General features: G+C 40.3%; 1 protein-coding gene and 1 non-coding gene across 4 annotated transcripts in view; one reads left to right on the top strand and one right to left on the bottom strand.

Moving 5' to 3' along the window:
- The window catches only part of LOC105036133 (ubiquitin-conjugating enzyme E2 28-like), a 43,424-nt gene that overhangs the window by 9,017 nt on the left and 10,055 nt on the right, over nt 1–24,352 (top strand). The gene's annotated exons all lie outside the window — the stretch shown is intronic.
- Nucleotides 17,575–17,680, bottom strand: LOC140855131 (small nucleolar RNA R71). Its single transcript, XR_012138161.1, has one exon. It is a non-coding gene; the product is annotated as a small nucleolar RNA R71 (small nucleolar RNA).

Raw genomic sequence — 24,352 nt, 5'->3', positions numbered from 1 at the left:
TTGCCCAGGGCATGCAAGAAGCTCTCGGAAGGAGGAGGGTTGGCCCCCCCCCCCCCCCAGCTATGCAACCCAAGAGGGGGGTGAATTGGGTTTCTAAAAATTTTAAGCCCAACAGATAACTTATGAAGAACAAAACAATGGCTTTAAATCAATATTAATTAACTAAAGCAGTATTGCAAGGATATAATAAAGAAATAAGATAAAGCGATAAAGCACACCACAAACACAAGGATTTATAGTGGTTCGGTGCTAACCTTGCACCTACGTCCACTCCCCAAGATCCCACTTGGGAATTTAATCCACTATCCTTTGTATTCAACCCGAATACAAAACGTCGGAAACTCCGACACTAGCTATCCCAAGCTAGAATACAAGACGTCGGAAACTCCGACCCTAGCTATCCCAAGCTAGAACACTTGTTTCCCGGGTACAAGCCAACCCAAAACACTCCGATTTCAGGTTCGGATCAACCTTTCCTTGTTTTGGAAATCCTCCAAAAACAAGAGCAAAAACTCACAAAGAGTAAGAATATTTAGAGCACAGATGAATACAAAAACAGCTCCTTAAATGAGCAAATATAACAATAAAAACTTTACTCAAATGAAGAACCCCTTTTTCAGATTTTCTCAAGATGAATGAACGGTTGAACGCTTGAGAAGAGGTTGATTGTTGATTGAAGATCTCTTGAAAGCTTTGAACGATCTCTAGATCAAGGTTGAAACGATAGGCGTGAAGAATTCTCTCCTTGAAAGATCTTCCTTTTCTCTTTCACAATCTCTCTGGTATATTGTGGATCCTCTCTCTTTTTCTCTATGGATATTTCGTTGATCTCAGGCTTTTTCTTGCAAATTTCGGATCCTCTCTTTGTTCTTCTCTTTTTCCTCTCTTTCTCTTCCATTTGATTTCACGTTTGATCCGCTATTTAATCTGCAATTTCTTTCATCATTAAAGCATTTTGTAGCATTAGAAGCAAGAGAAAACAATTTAGGCAGATAAAGAGCCGTTAGAGGATTTTAGGAAGCATAAATGGCAATTAAAACGGGCAAAAAAATAGCCGTTGCTGACATTTTCCGTCGCAGGGGTCGACTCATGAGTCGACTCATGCTTCAGGAGTCGACTCATGAGTCGACTTCTGTTGCAACAGACCAGAAGATCTGATTTCTGGATTTTTCGGCTCAAATCAGCAGAGGTCGACTCATGAGTCGACTCATGCCTTGTGGGTCGACTCATGAGTCGACTCACAGGTCGTGCCAAGCCAAAAATCCAGCGTGCCATGGGAATTTTTTTCGTGCCATTCAGCTCATAGTGCCATGAGTTGACTCATGAGTCGACTCATGCACTTCAAACCTTCATAACTTCAAAAATATTAGTCCAAACACAATGAAATTTCACCAATAGATTTCAAATCATTTGTTCTACCAAATGATATTATCAAATCAGGATTTTAGCAAAATTATGATTTTGCCCTTGAAGAGCATAAGGACTTTTTCAATTGTTTGTATCCTTCAATCTGCTTTGTAATCATCAAAATCAATCTAGGAGCAACAATCTCCCCCTTTTTGATGATGACAAAACATATGAACAAAAATATTTATGTTAATGCATTAATTTCAAAAGAATCCATTATGGGTGTATATGCTTGAAAAGAGTATGATTCTTTTGGCATGTAATATAAATGCAAAATAGTTTGTCCATTTTCTTAAAGATTTGAAAAGGGTATTAGATCATTTTGAGTTCAAGATATTTCAGAGCAAGAGAAGATAAATAACTTTTCTATGTATCAGAGCAAAAATAATTTTTACAATGATATCAGAAAAGATTTTATAATGTATCAGAGCAAGAAAATTTTTAATGTATCAGAGAAAATTTCATACAGTATCAGAGCAAATGTTATAATATTTTAGAGAAACCTTCACACTGTATCGGATCAAATGTTATCATGTATCAGATCAAGTTGAAAGAAATTGTAGGATGTATCAGAGTAAAACAAATTTCTTATTGATGTCTCAAGGTGAGTAAAATTTCAAAAGCAAGTTTGAATATCAGAGCATATATATAAAAATACTTATTTGCATTGTACTCATGATTTTGCTTTTGATGGATTAAAGTTCTGTCTGATACCAAATTTCTCTGTCTGATACCAAATTTCGATACCAAAATTTCTCAAAGTTTTGTTTAATCTTTCAATCCTTGTTTTTGTCTAATTTCTCCAATATTTGTTTAATTTCTTCAATATTTGTTTTAATTTAATTTCTCCCCCTTTTTCTCATAATTTAGGGTTTTGCTTTTTGTCTAATTTCAATTTTTGTTTAATTTTAATTTCTCCCCTTTTTGACATCATCAAACATAGTTAACTCTTTCTTTTCCTTTTCTGAAAATATTCTTTAATTTCTTCCTCTTTAGAGTTTTTCACAGATGTTTGCTCCCCTTAATATAGCAATTATCAATAGCAAACAACAATAAGAGAAGATAATATTTCAACAGATGTATCGGAGATTGAAAATATAATCATTACAAAGAGGTAGAAAGATGATTCCATTAATATCATAATTGTTTCAAACATAAAATTCAATCAGCTAAATGTCAATACATGGCCCAAGGTATAGATCCTAGAACAAGATACTAACTCCTAAGATCTAGATAAGTCAATGATCAGAGTCATCAGATATAGGGTGAGGGATGATGGATCAGAAGTGCGTCCTCTACCCGTCTGCCTCTGCCACGAGTAGGAGAACGAGATGAACTGGGAGGCTGAGAACGCTGAGATACTAGGGCTGATATCATGAGTCTAATAGAATCAAGTACGTTCAGTGCTCTGGAAACAGATTGAAGTAGAGCAGTGAACTGGGTGGTAGCATGCTCACTCGATCCTCTGATCTCTTTCCTCAGTAGCTCATATCCACCTTCTAGTGCTCCTCTGAGCCTGCCAGCCTCTGCAGTGAGGTCTGTGACCTCAATGGTAGACTCCTGTGGCTGGGATGGGCCAATGCAAGGACTTGCCCCTGCAAGTCAAGAACTCTGCCAGTAAGTCTCCAGACTGTATCCTCAAGCTGCTGTATCCTGACAGACTGATCTGAAATCATCTGAAATATAGTGGAGATGTGGGGAGTAATGGTCTGATCAGAAGAAGTAGCTCCAGGTGCAAAAGAAGTACTACTCCACTGGCTAGACAACAAAGAAGCCACACGCTGAGATATATGCTCGATCTGATCGTCAGCCAGTCTGAACTCTGAATGAGGTGCTCTGCTCTCTGGCTGATACACTGGTGTGGGCATCCTAGTAAACTCAGAAGGGCCAGCCTCAGTATCATGAATGAACTGGGTATCTGGTGAAGCTGCCCTGAAATCATGTACAGGAGAAGATGGACCTTCTTCTACTCTGCCTTCAGTTCTGTCTTCAGCTCTTTCCTCAGCTCTCTCCTCAGCTCTTTCTTCAGAGCCCTTGATCCAACCATCAACAGTCTTTGTAATTCCCATTCGGTGCAGGCTGTGTTGGTTGAAAGTGTCCACATGTGAGAGCTTGGTAGGTGTCTCCCCCTCACAGCTAACTCCAAACCTCCTAAAAACTCTAGTAAGGGCCATACCATAAGGCAAGTGTGCCTTGGATCTGTTCAAAGTTTCTCTCATGGCCTCTATCATAAGTGTAGGGAGGTTTAGGGGGGTCTGAGTGATGATATGAAACATGACACATACATCTCTGCCAGATAGTAAGTCATGTCTACCACTCCTAGGAAAGAATAGTTTTGTCACAATCTGATGCAGGACCCTCATCTCAATGGACAGTAGCTTTGCTTCCAATCTGTTTAAACTTCCTGAAAAATCTTCTCCTAAGATAATTCTGATCCCTTCTTCTTTAATTGGGAGTTCCATATATGAGTATCCTTCACTAGGCAACTGAAGTATCTCTCCCAATATCCTAGAATCCAAACAGATGTCAATCTCCTTTACAGTTGAAGTCACAGACCCGTTTCCATAATTTAGGTTCTGGTAGAACTCTCTGACTAGATCAACATAGGTGACTTCCTTAAGAGAGCAATAAAGTTCCCATCCTTGATTTTTGATCTTGGTAGCAAAAGTAAAGCCTTCTTTCTCAAAGAACCGAAAATCTATATTTTTCCCGGTTTCTACTTTTCTATCAGAAAGAAGATTTACACTGGGGCTTATGGAGGGTTGAGAGGGACCTTGAGCAGGTACTGAAACTGGATTGGGAACAGTGGAAGACTGAGCATGCCTTTTCTTTCGGACAATTTCCTCAGGCTCTCGGATTGATTTCCTTCTTTGGGGAAGTTTCATCTTTGGAGCCATATCCAATAAGGTAGCAGACAAGAAGACTTGAATTCAGTGGAGGAGGGATCACAAAAGAGTAAAGAAGAATTTTGGTGGAGAAAAGAAGTAGATTTTGAATGAACGGTGAAGTTCTAGGGCACGTTCCACCCGCGCCTAACACTGCGAGAAAGCACAGAAAATCCTTTTCAAGGTGGCGATTTTTGGTGGAGAGGAGGAGGGAGAATTGCCTCGAAATTAATCCTTGGATTTGGAGCAAAACAGAAGTTTGGAGAGGACGGCTTTCGGAAGGAAGACGACGAGAAGATGAGTCGTCTCATAAACAGGTTTCCCGTTTTAAAAACAATGAACCCGATGGAAGTTGGTGGGATTTACAAGTTTGCCATTGAGTCGACTCATGGGGGTCGACTCATGAAGTTCAGAAAATCAGGAAAAATGCAAATAAATTCCAGAAAAATTCAAAATTTTGGGAGAAAGAATTTTGCTCAATGATAAGTTTTTAGAGTGATAAACCTGAGCTTTTGGGACCAGGATAGATGTTGAAAATTAAGCTCTAAGAGATTTTGACATCTATTCTTTGGAAATTGAGAAATTTCAGACAAATGGATCTAGAATTCCTAGATTTCTCCTAATTTCACAGAATCTTTCCTCACTAAGGGCCTTTGTAAAGATATCAGCTAATTGATTTTCAGTGCAAACATATTCAAGAATTATATTTTTGTTTTGAACATGTTCTCTTATAAATGATGTCTTATCTCAATATGTTTAGATCTTGAATGTTGTATTGGATTTTTAGATAGATTTATAGCACTTGTATTATCACATTTTATTGGTGTTTCATTAAGTTTGATTCCAAAATCTTCGAGTTGTTGCTTAATCCACAAGATTTGAGCACAACAACTTCCGGCTGCAATGTATTCGCCTCAGCCGTAGACAGTGCCACCGAATTTTGTTTCTTGCAAAACCATGAGATTAGGTTAACTCCAAGAAATTGGCAAGTTCCACTTGTGCTTTTTCTATCTAATTTACATCCAGCAAAATCAGCATCAGAATATCCTAACAAATTAATTTGTGAGTCCTTAGAGTACCATAACCCTATAGTTTGTGTACCATTTAAGTATCTAAGGATTCTTTTAACAGCATTCAAATGAGATTCCTTAGGATTAGATTGATATCTTGCACATAAGCAAACACTAAACATGATATCAGGCCTACTTGCAGTTAAATATAATAATGAGCCAATCATACCTCTATAGTATTTTAAGTCTACGCTTTTACCTTCATCATCCTTGTCAAGCTTACATGAGGGACTCATTGGTGTGCCAATTGGTTTGCAGTTCTCCATTCCAAATCTTTTGAGTAGTTCCTTGGTGTACTTGCTTTGGGTGATGGAGATTCCCTCTTTTGATTGTTTGATTTGGAGTCCGAGGAAGAAGGTGAGTTCTCCCATCATGCTCATCTCGAACTCTCCCTGCATAAGCTTAGCAAAGTCTTGACAAAGGGATTCATTAGTAGACCCAAAAATTATGTCATCAACATAAATTTGTATAATTAGCATATCATTTTGGTTTCTTTTAATAAATAGAGTTGTATCCACATTGCCTCTTGAGAAACCATTATTTAGTAGAAATTTGCTTAGCCTTTCATACCATGCTCTAGGTGCTTGTTTTAGACCATATAAAGCTTTATTTAATCTAAAGACATGATTGGGAAAAGCATGATTTTCAAATCCAGAGGGTTGTTCTACATATACTTCTTCAGAAATATATCCATTTAAAAATGCACTTTTAACATCCATTTGAAATAGTTTGAATTTCATAAAGCAAGCATAAGCAAGTAGAAGTCTAATGGCTTCTAATCTAGCAACAGGTGCAAAGGTTTCATCAAAATCAATTCCTTCTTCTTGATTATATCCCTTAGCAACCAGTCTTGCTTTATTTCTAATTACATTTCCATGCTCATCTAATTTGTTTCTAAAGACCCATTTTGTGCCAATTATTGAATAATCTTTAGGTCTTTTCACTAAGGTCCAAACATTATTTCTTTCAAATTGACTGAGTTCTTCTTGCATAGCATTAATCCAGTTATGATCATTTTCAGCTTCTTCAAAAGTTTTAGGTTCAAGTTGAGATACAAAAGCACAATGATTAAGTACATCTCTAAGTGAAGAACGTGTTTTTACCCCATGCATAGGATCACCGATAATTAATTCCTTAGGGTGGTTGTGAACATACCTCCATTCCTTGGGTAAGTCATTTGTACCTTGAGGTTGTTCTTGAATTTCTTCACCTTTCTCATTTTGTTCATCTTCTTGATCCTTGTCTTCTGGAGTTGCTGAATCTTTTAGAGTTATCTCCTTCATACCTTCTATTAGTGGATCTGCATCATCAACACCCTTATTCTTCCTTGAAGGAAGATCGTTAGATTCATCAAAGACAACATGTATGGACTCCTCAACTACTAAGGTTCTTTTGTTGAACACTCTAAATGCTTTACTAGTGGAGGAGTAACCTAGAAGGATTGCTTCATCTGATTTTGCATCAAATTTACCAAGTTTTTCTTTGCCATTATTTAATACAAAACATCGGCAACCAAAAACATGAAAATAGGCAATATTTGGTTTTCTTCCTTTCCAAAGTTCATAGGGGGTTTTCTTTAAAAATTGTCTTATTAAAGCACGATTTAAAATGTAACATGCTGTGTTAATAGCTTCTGCCCAAAAATATTTTGGAAGGTTGCTTTCACAGAGCATGGTACGGGCCATTTCTTCTAAGGTTCTATTTTTCCTTTCAACTACCCCATTTTGTTGGGGTGTCCTAGGAGCAGAGAAGTTGTGGCCAATTCCATTTTCATCACAAAAATTTTCAAAGTCATGATTTTCAAATTCTGTTCCATGATCACTTCTAATATTTTGAATTGAAAACCCTTTTTCATTAGTGACTTTTCGATGAAATTTCGTGAAAATTTGAAAAGTTTCATTTTTGTGAGCTAAAAAGAAAATCCAAGTAAAACGAGAGTAATCATCAATTATTACAAATCCATATCGTTTTCCTCCTAGACTAGTGGTTTTAGTTGGTCCAAATAAATCCATATGTAAGAGCTCTAAAGGTCTAGAAGTTGAAATAGTGTTTTTGGATTTAAATGATACTCTAGTTTGTTTACCTAATTGGCATGCATCACAAATTCTATCCTTTTCAAAATTCAATTTTGGCAAACCGAGAACTAAATCCTTTTTGATTAATTTTGAAAGAGAATGCATGCTAATATGTGCAAGTCTACGATGCCACAGCCAACTAGTCTCATTTATTTTAGCATTTAAGGAAACTAGGCATTGCATGTCTAATTTAGTTAAATCATTCAAGTCTACCATATAAACATTGCCATGCCTATGTCCTATAAATTTAATGCCATCGTTAATAGGACTCGTCACAATGCATACAGATGATTCAAAACTTACTTTATACCCTTTATCACAGAATTGACTAATGCTAAGTAAGTTATGCTTTAAACCTTTAACAAGTAAAACATTCTCAATGTATTTGGAGGGAGTGATACCAATGTTACCTATCCCGATGATCTTTCCTTTGCCATTATCTCCAAAGGTGACCATCCCTCCATCCTTAGCATCAAACGTGATGAATTGTGATTCATCACCAGTCATGTGTCTCGAGCATCCGCTGTCAAGATACCATTTCCTGTTTCCTTCTTGGGATGCTAGACACACCTGCAAGCACAGATCAAGTTTCTGTCTTAGGTACCCAAGCTTTCTTGGGTCCTTTCAGGTTAGTCAGAATGGTTCCTTTTGGAACCCATATTTTCTTTGTGTTTGCATATTTGTTAATAAGACATGTGTATGATTTATGTCCTATTCTTCCACATTTAAAACAAGTAATATTTGTAGGCTTTTTGCTTGAATAATTTGCATAAATATCCTTCAAAAATTTTTGTTTCTTCAGGGGTTTATAACCAAGTCCAGCCTTATCATATATAGCTTTCTGATTATCAAGGATCATATTTAGCTTGTTTGAACTTAAGGTGAACTTATCTACTATAGATTTCAGTCTGTTAATTTCATCCTTAAAGTTTTGATTTTCTTGAATCAATGTGAATTTTTCAATTGAAAGAATTTCAGCTTGTTTCACTAAGGACTGATTTTTCAATTTCAGCTCTTTGTTTTTCTTCCCTAGTTTCTTTAATTCATCAATTGAATCATAGAAAGCTTCATGCAATTCTTCAAAAGTAAATTCACTAGTGGATTCAGAAGTTACCTCATTTTCATGTGCCATCAGGCACAGATTGGCTTGTTCGGTTGAGGTTTCCTCGTCGGAGCTTGAGTCATCACTCGCACTCCAGGTCGCCATCATTGCCTTCTTTTTGAATTTCTTTGGACCTTTCTTCAATTGAGGACATTCGGATCTGAAATGTCCTGGCTTCTTGCACTCGTAGCATATAGGGGTTTGATCTTTCTCCTTTTCTATGCTTTGATCCCCTTTTGTAAATTTCTTTCTCATCCCCTGTTTCCTTTTTCTTAGAAACTTCTTGAATTTCCGGGTGATGAGAGCCATCTCCTCATCCTGATCTTCATTTTCAGAGTCATCTGTTTCATAATCAGGTGAAGTTGTGGATTTGAGGGCAATGGTTCTTTTCTTTTTGATTTCATCCTCTTGATGTTGCATCATGCTAAGTTCATGAGTCATCAAGGATCCAAGAAGCTCTTCTAGAGGTAGAGTGTTCAAGTCCTTTGCTTCTTGGATGGCAGTCACCTTGGCTTCCCAAGTTCTTGGCAGTGACCTGAGAATCTTCCTTACAAGTTCACTGTTAGTATAAGATTTGCCAAGACTCTTTAAACCATTGATTATATCAGTAAAACGAGTAAACATAGCAGTTATGGACTCATCATGCTCTATTTTGAACAATTCATATTTATGTACAAGCATGTTTATTTTAGACTCTTTTACTTGATTTGTTCCCTCATGGGTGACTTCTAACCTATTCCATATTTCTTTAGCAGATGCACAAGTAGAAATGCGATTAAATTCACTAGCATCTAGTGCACAATAAAGAACATTCATAGCTTTGGCATTTAATTGTGCCAATTTCTTGTCAACCTCATCCCATTCTTTCTCGGGTTTGGTTGACTCCTCACCATCTATAATCTTGGTGGGTGTGTGAGGACCATTCACTATGATACTCCACATATCATAGTCGAGTGCTTGTATGAAAATCTTCATCCGAGCTTTCCAATAGGTGTAATTTGACCCATTGAAAAGTGGAGGTCGGTTTGTTGATTGCCCCTCAGCTAGAGAAGTTCCAACATGGGTTGCCATAGATCTTTGGCTCTTTGATTGTTAGATCAAGGAAGGGCTAGAGCACTGGCTCTGATACCACTTGTTGCCCAGCTATGCAACCCAAGAGGGGGGGTGAATTGGGTTTCTAAAAATTTTAAGCCCAACAAATGACTTATGAAGAACAAAACAATGGCTTTAAATCAATATTAATTAACTAAAGCAGTATTGCAAGGATATAATAAAGAAATAAGATAAAGCGATAAAGCACACCACAAACACAAGGATTTATAGTGGTTCGGTGCTAACCTTGCACCTACGTCCACTCCCCAAGATCCCACTTGGGAATTTTAATCCACTATCCTTTGTATTCAACCCGAATACAAAATGTCGGAAACTCCGACACTAGCTATCCCAAGCTAGAATACAGGACGTCGGAAACTCCGACCCTAGCTATCCCAAGCTAGAACACTTGTTTCCCGGGTACAAGCCAACCCAAAACACTCCGATTTCAGGTTCGGATCAACCTTTCCTTGTTTTGGAAATCCTCCAAAAACAAGAGCAAAAACTCACAAAGAGTAAGAATATTTAGAGCACAGATGAATACAAAAACAGCTCCTTAAATGAGCAAATATAACAATAAAAACTTTACTCAAATGAAGAACCCCTTTTTCAGATTTTCTCAAGATGAATGAACGGTTGAACGCTTGAGAAGAGGTTGATTGTTGATTGAAGATCTCTTGAAAGCTTTGAACGATCTCTAGATCAAGGTTGAAACGATAGGCGTGAAGAATTCTCTCCTTGAAAGATCTTCCTTTTCTCTTTCACAATCTCTCTGGTATATTGTGGATCCTCTCTCTTTTTCTCTATGGATATTTCGTTGATCTCAGGCTTTTTCTTGCAAATTTCGGATCCTCTCTTCTGTTCTTCTCTTTTTCCTCTCTTTTCTTCACTTTTGATTTCACGTTTGATCCGCTATTTAATCTGCAATTTCTTTTATCAAATAAAGCATTTTGTAGCATTAGAAGCAAGAGAAAACAATTTAGGCAGATAAAGAGCCGTTAGAGGATTTTTAGGAAGCATAAATGGCAATTAAAACGGGCAAAAAAATAGCCGTTGCTGACATTTCCCATCGCAGGGGTCGACTCATGAGTCGACTCATGCTTCAGGAGTCGACTCATGAGTCGACTCATGAGTCGACTTCTGTTGCAACAAACCAGAAGATCTGATTTCTGGATTTTTCGGCTCAAATCAGCAGAGGTCGACTCATGAGTCGACTCATGCCTTGTGGGTCGACTCATGAGTCGACTCACAGGTCGTGCCAAGCCAAAAATCCAGCGTGCCATGGGAATTTTTTTTCGTGCCATTCAGCTCATAGTGCCATGAGTTGACTCATGAGTCGACTCATGCACTTCAAACCTTCATAACTTCAAAAATATTAGTCCAAACACAATGAAATTTTCACCAATAGATTTCAAATCATTTGTTCTACCAAATGATATTATCAAATCAGGATTTTAGCAAAATTATGATTTTGCCCTTGAAGAGCATAAGGACTTTTTCAATTGTTTGTATCCCTTCAATCTGCTTTGTAATCATCAAAATCAATCTAGGAGCAACATTGGTTTTTGTCTCTGTTGTTAAAGGCATATGGTTGCTTTATTCGTGACTTAAATTTGATAGGATTGAGCAAATGTGATCCATTAGATTTCATTTTCTTGCTAGATATTTAGAAAAGATCCAGTGACATATATTCAGTTTTAGGTGGTGAGTTGGTGAGAACATTTTTGTTCTTTACTTTCTCCTTTTATAATTGTGGAGCAAGATTTGATTATTTTCCTTGCTTTTGGAACATCAATTTGTGCCTTTTTAGTGTTTTTCTTTTAAAAAAAATTGCACTGCACAGATCAGAGCCATGAAATTTAGAAAAGAAGGACAAGGAGATAAAGAACTATAAATACTAAAGGTACAGTTGTATATCCTGCAAAATCATGATTCTTTTTATTTTGCTTCTAGTTTTCATGGAGGAGATTTATAGAATCCATGAAATTATTACTAAAATATTAGTTTCTATCTTGTTTTGCTTACATTTTTTTTAATTTATTTAGAACTCCATGAATTTAACAACCAAACTCTTTTTATTAAAGTTGCATAAAGCGGTCATACAATACTTCATCTTCTGTAAAACTGACCTAGTGGGGTATACTGACTCAATCTAAGGGCATGTTTGGTTCACCATAGGTGATTAGAGTGAGGGCTATAAATTGCCTGAAGTGACTTCTGACTGTCCCCAGTTGAAGTCATCGCAGCACTTCTTTGGGAATCAGGGTATAAATTTGGCACTTCAATGTTCACTTCTATTGAACCAAACATGTGGAAGTTCCTTCCATGATCTGATCTCCTTTAACTATTGGCCACTTATAGTGAATCAACCACACCATGAGTTATGAATAAAATGAAGGATACTTTTTCAGGGGAGCATAGTGTTGGGATATACCGACCGACCCCTTTTACGCCGACTCACCCTCGGGCCTATCCGACCGATGCCCGACTCTACCAACCGCACCGATCGACGACTACCGACAGTAGCTGTCGACATTATCCGACCGAAGGTGTGTCGGTCGGACAGACCCATTCTGTTCCCGACTAGCCGAGCGACGGAGCCCAGATTACCGACTCACTATCGGACGGGGGTGGCAGCCGACGTCCGACTCCCGCAATGCGCCAGACCAGCCGACGGTGTCCCCGGATCTACACCCGACGTCGCACAGCCAAATACCGACATATGGTCGGTCAGCTCCCCCAAACGCCGTACGACTGCTATGGGCTGCTATCCTGACAAGGACATGCGACGTGGCTGCCCTGGGGGCATTGTCCTGCCAAGAACATAGGTCAGTCCCAGTGATTTGATATTCCACGATGACTTGTCAGTCCGCGATGACTCTGACAGCCTCTGACGATTTGACAACTCTCCGATTGTCTATGCCATTAATGGCGGGACTACGCCGTGCTCTACTATAAAACGGAGAAGGCAATAGTGTTGGTGGGGGGAGGAGGTTTTTCTAAGCTCCTGGGCTCTCTCTCTCTTTCTCTCTCTCTCTCCCTAGCTCTCTCCTGCTGAACCCCTGATTCTTTTCTACTGTTGTCTAGTCTCCTCTCTGACTTGACCGTCGGAGGGTCCCTGCCAGAGGCATCTCCGGTCAGTGTGGACTTCTCTTGCAGGTGCTCGTTCCCGGCGACCAGATGACAAGGGGATTGGCTGCAACAGGTTTGGCACGCCAGGTAGGAGGGATCATGACCTCCACAGAGCTTGAAAAATTCTTTCGAGATGACAAGAATCAGGGCTCAGCGATCGAGAGCCACCGAATTGGCGAGGCACTCTTCCCATCGGGAAGAGGCCTCTCCTCCACCCTCCATGACGGAACCTAACTCTTTGCATCTTGTGGTGACCACGGAGGTGCAGATCGTGGTGATCGTGCGGCAGATGACTGTGCTGACGGATGCAGTCATAAGCCTTCAACAACAACCAACCCGATTGCCGCACTCGTCGGTGGTGCAACCGACGGCGCACCCGATGCCGTCCAGGAGCAGCAGCCGACGCCTGCATCGGTCTCCATCTCCTCCTCAGGAGCAGCCGTCTCAGCATTCCCATCGAGAAGGGGAGAGGCAGCCACGGCGTGACATCCATCGATCTCGACGTCCCTCTCCTTCCCAACTGGAGCGAGCGAGGAAGGAGAAGCGGCCGCGGGCACCGTCCGCCTCCCTCTCAGATTCAACGAGAGATTCGACCCCTGGGGTATCCCAACACCGATGGATCGACGACTACGAACGTAGGTTCGAAGAAATCAACCGTCGGCTTGCCCAGCTCCAGGTGGACGGACAGAAGTCTTCGAACAACGTCGACTTCTAGACCGCCCAACCTCTCTCTCGACTCATCCTCGACGAGCCGATTTCTAGTCAGTTCAAGATGCCTCATGTGGAGCCTTACGATGGCTCCACCGATCCAGTTAACCATCTGGAGAGCTACAAGGCTCTCATGACGATCCAAGGGGCAACCGATGCCCTCCTCTGCATCAGCTTCCCCGCCACACTTCGCAAAGCTGCCAGGGCCTAGTACTCCAGCCTCCGCTCAGAAAGTATCCACTCCTTCGAACAGCTCGAGTATTCTTTCATGGCCCATTTCAGCACCAGTCGGAAGCTGCCACGAACCTCGGACAGTCTTTTTTCCCTCAAGCAGGGAGAAAATGAGACGTTCCGATATTTCATGACGCGATTCAATGCGGCCACGCTTGAGGCTCGAGACCTCAACGAAGACATGGCTATCTCAGCCATGAAGAGGGGACTGAGAGGGTTCCGATTTACAAACTCCTTGGACAAGATCCTCCCCCGAACATATACCGAACTACTGGAGCACGCATACAAATACATACGTGCAGACGAAGGAGCTTCCGACCGACGTCTGACCGAGGCCAAGGGCCCAAAGGAGAAATGAAGGAAAGGTCGGGCTCCTGCCGAGCCTAGCGGGCCCCCGACCGACAAACAAGTCTCACCCCAACATAGAGCCCGAGATCACTCCAACGGCAGAGTCCGAGGCCGATGCATCACAGGTATGACTCCTATACTCCTCTCTCTGCTCCTCGTGCGCAGATTTTAATGGAGATCGAAGGAGAGGAATATCTACGACGGCCTCCGCCTTTGAAGGCAAAGGGCTTCGACCGATGAAAATACTGCTGATTTCATCGGGGCCACGGCCATAACATCGAACAGTGCATTCAACTCAATGATGAAATCGAGGCCCTCATACGTCGAAAGTATCTCGAAAAATTTTGAAGGAGCCCGCTGACTCGACCCGTCCACGACCGACGACCCCAACCGACTGAAGAGGCAGTGAACAACCAGCCCACGGTCGGGATCATCAACATGATCTCCAAACGACTGGACCGGGGGACGACTGCTGGAGGGGAGTCGACGAAGAAGCTACGTCAAGATAATGTAATTACTTTTACAGATGAAGATGCTCGGAGAATCCAAACTCACCATGACGATGCTGTTGTTGTCTCGACAACAATAGCAAATTATGATGTAAGAAGGATCCTTGTTGATAATGGAAGTTCGACTAATATTTTGTTCTACTCAATCTTCTCCCGAATGCGACTGTCGGCTGATCGGCTCAAGAGAGTCTCTACACCCCTAGCAGGTTTTGCTGGAGATGCTGTCACGATGGAAGGAGAAATTACTCTTCCCGTGACAGCTGGAACAGAACCACGATAAAGTACCGTCCATGATAAACACATAATTTAAGTCATTTAAAGCAGAAAATTATATTTAATTTATTTTATTAAGAATTTGATGTTTCTTTTTGTGTTTTATAGGAAAGATGATCGCCGATACAAAGAGTTCAAGTCATAGACCAAAAAGACTCAAGTTTGAAGAAATTTAGATTTAAAATAAAATTAAAATAAAAGAAAGATGCATCTGGTATTATAGAAAATGAAGATACTATGCAAGGAATCCAAAAGGATATAGATATCATTGTGAAAAAAGTTTTGTTTCTTTTTGGAATATAAAAAAAATGTTCACGTGAATTCAAAGGCTGGCGCTTGTTTCACATGAATTCAAAACAAAGTGGCGCGCGTGGATGTGTGGACGCGGCGTGGACGTGTGGACGCGGGACGCAGCGTGGATGCGGGGACGGGCGCGGATGCGGGACCGGCGCTGACGCGGGCACGGGCACGGGCACGGGTGCAGCATCGCGCGGGTGTGGGCGCACGGCAGACGGGTTCAAAATAAAGAAAAAAATTAATATTTAGAAATGTTTTGAAAGATTTATATTTTTTTAGTCCCACATCGGAAAATCATGTAAAACTCCTCCCTCCTAACACCTATAAAAAGACTTTTGTACTCTCATTGGAGGGAGAGCCCAGAAATTCTTCTAGAGCCTTGCATAGAGGAATAGAAAGGGACTACTTCATGAGCAGCTAGGCTAGCAGTCTCGGGAGTGGAGAAGAAATTTTGTAACGACACAGAGATGGTTTATTGTTCTAAATTTTTCTGTATTTCTTTATATGCAATAAAGATTATACTTTTTATTTAAATTATCATGAGTTCTTTATTTGCTCCCTTTTATATACTTTTATTTATGCTTTCTTGTTAGATTAATATTAGGAACAACTTTTACTTTTCGGAGACGCGCCGTGATCTACGGATATGGGGCGTGCCGAGAAAAGAAGAGTTATTTATCTAGTACTTTTCGGAGACGAATCGTGATCTACGGATACGGAGCGTACCGAGGAAAGACAGATATTTTTTCTAAGATTAATCACATTCATTTAATTAAAAAAAAAAGAGATACAACTCTGCTAGTGCAAAGTAATTCAAAACTCCCGAGCTCTTTATTTTCTAATTACCTCAATTTTAAGATAATTTATTTTCTAAATCAAAAACAATATTTTTTTTCTTTTATCTTGCAATCTCAACTTAGCCCAAGATCCCTGAGGATACGATCTCGACTCATCCTACCTACGTAGTGAGTAGAGTTATTTTTGGTGCTATCAACGACTACGCATCAAATTTTGGCACCGTTGCCGGGGATCTTGGTACGGTTGAATTAAAAAATTAAAAAAAAAAATTAAAAAAAAAATACTTTTCAGTTTTTATTTCTCGTTTTAAAATTTTTTTTTTCGTGCTTTCTAGCTAGATAATCTTATTTGCATAATTACATAATTACCTTGCATAACTAATTTACTACTTAGGAATTTTTCTGCTTAAAATAATTTGCTACTTATAGCCTAGTGATTTATTGCTTTTTAGACTTAATTACTTAAATTTATTTTCTTGCAAAACTAAAAAAAAAAAAGAAGAAGAAGCCACTGACATTTCATAATACTTAACTAAAATAGCATAACCTCAAATATAAAAAATTTCTAACTTGATTGGACACCTTGTTTATTTGCATTGTATCTCCATAATTAATCTTGAGGGCAATAACCCATTAACCAGATAAGATGAGGATTTGATCACCCTTCCTTGGCCCACAAATCACTCCCTTGCATTTGCATAACCTAGACCTTAATTTAAAATCAACTGACGTCAGCCTTAGGAATTTCGAGCTCAATAGGATAAGAAAGCTCTAGAGTTGAACCGAGTGCGGATTGGTTAATTGCTCGGTGTCTAAGGCAAGTAGTTAAAGAAAGTAGTTTTTAATTGGTTCTGTTGACTGACCTGGCCAACTTAGTTGGTGTCTAAGGAAAGCAACGAGCAGGGAACCTCCCACATCTTAGGAGTGCTCAAAGGCGGTCTTGAAAGTTAGGAGCTGTCTAGATCTAAGTTAACCTTAGGATAGAGAGTCTATGATTGTTTAAGTTGATTGCAATTAACATCTAAATATTAACTAATTTTTCTCTTTTCATAGATTTAAGATTCTTAGGTTCTTCTCTTTAGATTTTCTTCATTCTTTTCTCACTTTATTATAAAAATATATATTATAAAAAAAAAAAAAATTATGTTTGCTCTACAATATAATTGTAAGGTGTATGCTTGGCTGTAGATCGTTACGACCAGAAATCTAACCTTTCGATCCAAAAATAGAAAGAACCTTTAGAGCCAACAGACTTAAAAATATGGACCGAAATCAGGAGAATGATCCACCCAAGCAATTGAAGGAGTACTTTACTCCTTCCACATATACCTACTCTCCTTGTATTCAAGTATCCCCTGTGGAGGCCACTCAATATGAAATTAAGTCCAGTATAATCCAAATGTTACCTTCATTTTATGGACTTAGTAATGAGGATCCTTATAAACATCTTGAAGAATTTTTTGAGATATGCTCAACTGTCAAAATTCACAACTTCTCCGATGATGCTCTTAGGTTGAAATTATTCTCTTTTTCACTTAAGGACAAAGCCAAATACTGGCTACATACTTTGGATTCCATGACTATATCAACCTGGGACCAGCTGCAAGGAGAGTTTCTCAAGAAATATTTTTCCATAGGAAAAACTAATCAAATAAGGAAAGCCATAACTAGTTTTTCCCAATTAGATGGAGAAATATTTCATGAAACATGGGAGAGATTAAAAGACCTTATTAGAAAATGTCCCCACCATGCTGTACCCAAATGGCAGTTAATCCAATATTTTTATGATGGGCTCTTTGAAAGACATCGATAAATGGTCGATGCATCATGCGGTGGGACATTTATGCTGAAAAGTGAGGATGAGGCATGGCAACTGTTTGAAATTTTAAGTGAAAATTCATTACATCATATGTCTGCCTCTAGTAGAGATAAACCCATGTTAAACCCAAAGAGAGGTGAAATATATGAAGTAGGAAATGCCATAGATATCCATCAAAAGGTAGATGAACTGTCCCAAAAATTAGATCGTCTTCTAAATACTGGACAATCTCCGATTCCACCTAACCCAATCCAAGAAGTTTGTGCATTGTGTGCAAATCCGAACCATTTTGTTAGTGAATGCCCAGCCGCACCTCAATTTTCTGAGTTTGTGCACAAGCAGGTTCAGCAAGCTCAAGTCCAACAAGCTCGCAGACCAGAAAATGATCCATATTCGAGCACTTATAACCCCGACTGGAGAAACCATCCAAATTTTTCTTGGAGACCACAACCAGTGGTTGGTCCTGCCGCACCTCGACCTCAATATCAGGATCCAACATATAGGCATGGATCATACCATCAATTTCAAAATGCTCCTCAACCATCTACTACTGGTCACAGCTCAGCTTTTGAGGAAAAAGTTCTGAAAGTACTAGAACGATTAGAAGTCAACACTCAGAACCTTAACTCCCACACACAATCCATTGCTAAGCTAGAGACCCAAATAGGTCAACTAGCGACTGCATTCAGTAGGAGGGAAGAAGAAAAATTACCTAGCCAACCCGAGAGCAACTCAAGAGGACAATTTGTGATTGAGAGTTATAATACCCCAGAAGCTTTTTCTGAACATGCCAAATCAATCATGACTCTGAGAAGTGGGAAGGTCATTGAACACACTAGTAAAACTAATGAGACCGACCCTAAACCTCTAACTGAATCCAAATCACCCAAGAACAAGGAGGACCTGAAAATAGAGAAGGAACCAACTGCACCGAAATCATCTTACTTGCCTAAAGCCCCATTTTCGGATGCCCTGAAAGCCCCTATTCCTACAGATAAGAAGGGAGAAAAACTCGATGAGATGTTGAAATTGTTTAAGCAAGTCCAAATTAATCTTCCCCTTCTAGACGCAATCAAATAGGTCCCTGCTTATGCCAAATTTTTGAAGGATTTGTGCATCCAAAAATGTAAATCTAGATCACAAATCCCAAAGAAAGTACGCCTCACTGAACAGGCTAGTTCTGTCGTCCAGCATGCCACTCCGCCAAAGCTTAAGGATCCAGGAGCCCCCATCATTTCCTGTGTTATAGGAGATTATCACATTGAAAAAGCTCTTCTAGATTTAGGGGTAAGTGTGAATCTTTTACCTAGTTCGACGTATGAACTCTTTGAATTCGAAGAACTGAAACCCACATCAGTTACATTACAGTGAGCCGACAGATCAATTAAGGAACCACGTGGAATGCTTGAGGATGTCTTGGTCAAGGTAGATGAGTTTTACTTTCCAGTTGATTTTCTGGTTCTCGATATGGAATTAAGTAGCAACCCCAGACAAATTCCCATTATCTTAGGACGACCCTTCCTAGCTACGGCAAATGCATGCATTAATTGTAGGACAGGAGTCATGGATGTATCGTTTGGGAATAAGAAACTAAGACTGAATGTGTTTGGTGCTTTCCAAGGACCATCAATGGATAGTTGCTTCGAAGTAGATACACTAGAAGATATTATAGAAGATGCAACACCCATAATTCTAGCACCAGACCCTTTAGATACTTGCTTGGCTTACTTTGGAGTGTATGACTTTAAGGGATATATGAAAGAAGTTAACATATTGTTGGATACACCACATGATAAAACCACTCCTCCATGGACAATCAAGTACGAGCCATTACCCATCTTTTGTTGGTTTTATTGCATATGACGTCTGGCTGAAGACGTAAAACTTAGCACTTTTTGGGAGGCAACCCAAATTTCTTCTATTTTGTTTTAACTGATCATCATTTTTTTTAAAAGAATAAAGGATCACTCTGTATGGAAGAGTCTGTTAATAAACTTGATGTCTGGCTGAAGACATAAAACTTAGCGCTTGTTGGGAGGCAACCCAACGATTTCATATTTTTTTACTTTACCGCAGCTGCAGGAATTTAGAACAAGAACCTATTAATCAATGAAGCTATCTTCAACTTTCGAAGCAAAATTATCCCAGGTGCACTCTCTCCTTTTATTTTCTTTGCTTTCCTACTCCATTGAGGACAATGTAGATTAAGTTGGGGGGGAAAGAAAATTAATCAAATCCTCGAGTATGGTCAGAAATAATTAGTTTTGTAGATTCAAATTTTATTAGGCATCCTAATAAATGAATGATTAACGGTCAAGATAATTTTAGAGATACTGAGGAATAAATTATTAAGAAAACCCAATGAATGGTAGGGTTTAAACTAGATCAAATTTTAGGAGTGATTCTATAAACCCTCTTCTTACTGATCTCAATAAAGAATCTGCTTCATGAGAAATTGGATGGAAAGATCGAGGTATGAAAAAAAAAAAAAAAATGGTTTCCTACTGAGTAACCGGGCCCTTTCGCCTAAGTAAGCGTTGTGGTTCGCGTAAAAAGGTAGGCAATGTTATATATATATAAAAAAAAAAGAGATTAAATTGCAAGAAGATAATAAACCTCTTTCTCATTAAGTTAGAGGATTTAAAGAGTAAAGTGGGGAGTTGGTAAAAGAAAAGCTCTGAAATTTCTTTAGTTAATACTCAGCCACTAATTGGGTCAAATTGATAATCCAATGAAATATCTCTTTAATGGTCTGACCAAGTATCATCTACCTTTTGGGATGCCTAAACTAATTTTTGATTCAAAACCGAATCGGTACACAATGCTGATATATCTATTTTACTCGAGGACGAGCAAAATTCAAGTTGAGGGGTGTGATAAACACATAATTTAAGTCATTTAAAGTAAAAAATTATATTTAATTTATTTTATTAAGAATTTGATATTTTTTTTGTGTTTTACAAGAAAGATGATCGTCGATACAAAGAGTTCAAGTCATAGATCAAAAAGACTCAAGTTTGAAGAAATTTAGATTTAAAATAAAATTAAAATAAAAGAAAGACGCATCCGGTATTATAAAAAATGAAGATACTATGCAAGGAATTCAAAAGGATATAGATGTCATTGTGAAGAAAGTTTTGTTTCTTTTTGGAATATAAAAAAAATGTTCACGTGAATTCAAAGGCTGGCGCTTGTTTCACATGAATTCAAAACAAAGTGGCGCGCGTGGACATGTGGACGCGGGATGCGGCGTGGACGTGTGGATGCGGGATGCGGCATGGACGCGGGGACGGGCGCGGATGCGGGACGGGCGCTGACGCGAGCACGGGTGCAGCATCGCGCGGGTGTGGGCGCACGGCAGACGGGTTCAAAATAAGGAAAAAAATTAATATTTAGAAATGTTTTGAAAGATTTATATTTTTTTAGTCCCACATCGAAAAATCATGTAAAACTCCTTCCTCCTAACACCTATAAAAAGATTTTTGTACTCTCATTGGAGGGAGAGCCCAGAAATTCTTCTAGAGCCTTGCATAGAGGAATAGAAAGGGACTACATGAGCAGCTAGGCTAGCAATCTCGGGAGTGGAGAAGAAATTTTATAATGACACAGAGATGGTTTATTGTTCTAAACTTTTTTGTATTTCTTTATATGCAATAAAGATTATGCTTTTTATTTAAATTGTCATGAGTTCTTTATTTGCTCCCTTTTATATGCTTTTATTTATGCTTTCTTGTTAGATTAATATTAGAAACAACTTTTACTTTTCGGAGACGCGCCGTGATCTACGGATACGGGACGTACCGAGGAAAGAAGAGTTGTTTATCTAGTACTTTCCGGAGATGCGCCATGATCTACGGGTACGGAGCATGCCGAGGAAAGACAGATATTTTTTTTAAGATTAATCATATTCATTTAATTAAAAAAAAAAGAGATACAACTCTGCTAGTGCAAAGTAATTCAAAACTCCCGAGCTCTTTATTTTTTAATTATCTCAATTTTAAGATAATTTATTTTCTAAATCAAAAATAATATTTTTTTTCTTTTATCTTGCAATCTCAACTTAGCCCAAGATCCCTGAGGATACGATCTCGACTCATCCTACCTACGTAGTGAGTAGAGTTATTTTTGGTGCTATCAACGACTACGCATCAGTCCACCTAACCTTTACGATCATCCAAGTACCTTCAGCCTACAACGCCATACTTGGAAGATCCAGATTAAATGTCCTCAGAGCGATAGTCTCGACGTATCACCTGCTGGTTCGGTTTTCGATCAAAAATGAAGTCGGAGAGATACGAGGGATCAACAGCTCGCTCGACGATGCTTCCAAATCTCTGCTTGAAGCAATGAATCGAAGGACTCCCTGACGATCGACAAGTTAGACCAACGAGTAGAGGAAGAACGGAGCGAACCGACCGAACAGCTGGTTTCCATCCTAATAGCAGAGAATCCCGAACGAGTGGTCTGGGTCGGATCCCAATTATCCGACCCTGAGCAACGATAGCTAATAGAGCTGTTGAAGGCCAACGCCGACGTATTCGCTTGATCGGCAGCGGATATGTCTGGCATCCCCCCAGAGATGATGACTCACCGACTCAACATCGACCCTGGAATGAGGCCGGTGAGGTAGAAGAAGTGGTCTTTTGCTCCCGAAAGACAGAAGGTCATCAACGAGGAAGTGGATAAGCTATTCAAGGCGGGCTTCATCAGAGAAACCACATACCCCGACTGGCTCGTCAATGTTGTCATGGTGAAAAAAGCCAACAGGAGGTGGAGGATTTGCATCGACTATACCGATCTGAATCGTGCCTGCCCGAAGGACAGCTTTTCACTTTCAAAAATCGACCAGCTGGTAGACACGACGTCCGGCCATCGACTGCTCAGCTTCATGGATGCCTTTGTCGGATACAATCAGATCCGGATGGCACCTGAAGACAAGGAGCACATAGCCTTTGTGACCACTAAGGGCCTTTACTGCTACAGAGTAATGCCCTTCGGACTGAAAAATGTCGGAGCCACCTACCAGTGACTCGTCAATAAGGTCTTCAAAGATCAAATCGGGTGCAACATGGAGGTGTACGTGGATGACATGCTGGTGAAAAGTGCGCAGACTTCAGATCATGTCCAAGATCTTGAAGAAACTTTTCGTACTCTTCGACGACATCGGATGAGGCTGAATCCGACTAAGTGCACCTTCGGAGAAGTTCCTCGGGTTCCTCATTTCTTAACGAGAAATTGAGGCCAATCCCAAGAAGATAAAGGCGATCATCGACATGCGACACCCAGACACCAAAAAGAAGGTACAATAGCTTAACGAAAGGATCATCGTGCTCAACCGATTCATCTCTCGATCGGCTGAGAGATGTCTCCCGTTCTTCAAAATCCTGAGGCAGGCGAAGGACTTCTCTTGGCTGGACGAGTGCCGACGGGCCTTCGAGGATCTAAAGAGATATCTGGCCTCCCCGCCGCTTCTTGTAAAGCCAGAAGTTGGAGAAATATTGTACCTCTACTTGGCAACCTCCCCAGAAGCGGTTAGCTCGGTGCTTGTCTGGGAGAACGAGAGCCGAATTCACCAGCCCATATACTACACCAGCAAAGTGCTCCACAAAGCTAAAGCTCGGTATACAAAGGCGGAGAAAATGATATTCGCCTTGATCGTGTCTGCACAACGACTCCATCCATATTTTCAAGCACACGCTATCGTGGTCCTCACCGACTAGCCCCTAAGGGCGATCTTGCGTCGCCCCGACACATCAGGACGACTGGCGAAATGGATGGTGAAGCTGAGTGAGTTCGACATTCAGTACCGACCACGGCCTGCTTTGAAAGCCCAGATTTTGGCCGACTTTATTGTGGAGTGCCCGACAACTGACCAAGAATCAAAAGGCGGGAGCTCCAATGAGGCTGCAACCTCTGAACGATACCCCGGGTCTACCTGGGTATTGCACATCGATGGAGCTTCCAATGCTCGAGGGAGCGGGGCCGGGTTCCTGCTCACCAACTCGGAGGGAGTGGTTATCGAGTACGCCCTCCGATTCGACTTCAAAGCCTCCAATAATCAAGCCACGTATGAAGCGCTCCTCGCTGGCTTGAGAGTAGTAAAAGAGCTTGGGATCGACAGCCTCAGAGTCTTCTCTGACTCCCAACTGATCGTGGGATAAGTCAAAGGCGAATTCGAGGCATGGGACCTGACCATGGCAAAATATTTCTAGAAGGTGAGAGATCTCGTGGCACACCTCAAGTATTTCGAGATCTCCCACATTCTCAGGTCGGAGAATGCTCGGGCCGACGCACTCTCCAGGCTTGCGATATCAACCTACGACACTTTGGATCGGACACTTGTGGAGAGTCTCGAGCAATCGAGCATCGACAGGGCTGAGGAGGTGCTGCAACTGGCGATCGAGCCGAATTGGATGGATCCGATCATTCAGTATATGACCGACGAAACCAGCCCTGAAGACCCTGCAGAAGCCAAATGACTCCGATGGACGGCCTCCCAATACGTAATGATGGACGACCAACTCTACAAAAGGTCGTTCTCCCTTCTCTTGCTGAGGTGCCTGGGACCGACTGATACGGACTACGCACTTAGAGAGGTGCATGAAGA

The sequence above is a fragment of the Elaeis guineensis genome, chromosome 1 (assembly GCF_000442705.2).
Source record: "Elaeis guineensis isolate ETL-2024a chromosome 1, EG11, whole genome shotgun sequence".
NCBI lineage: Eukaryota > Viridiplantae > Streptophyta > Magnoliopsida > Arecales > Arecaceae > Elaeis > Elaeis guineensis.
This window is presented reverse-complemented; position numbering and strand designations above follow the sequence as displayed.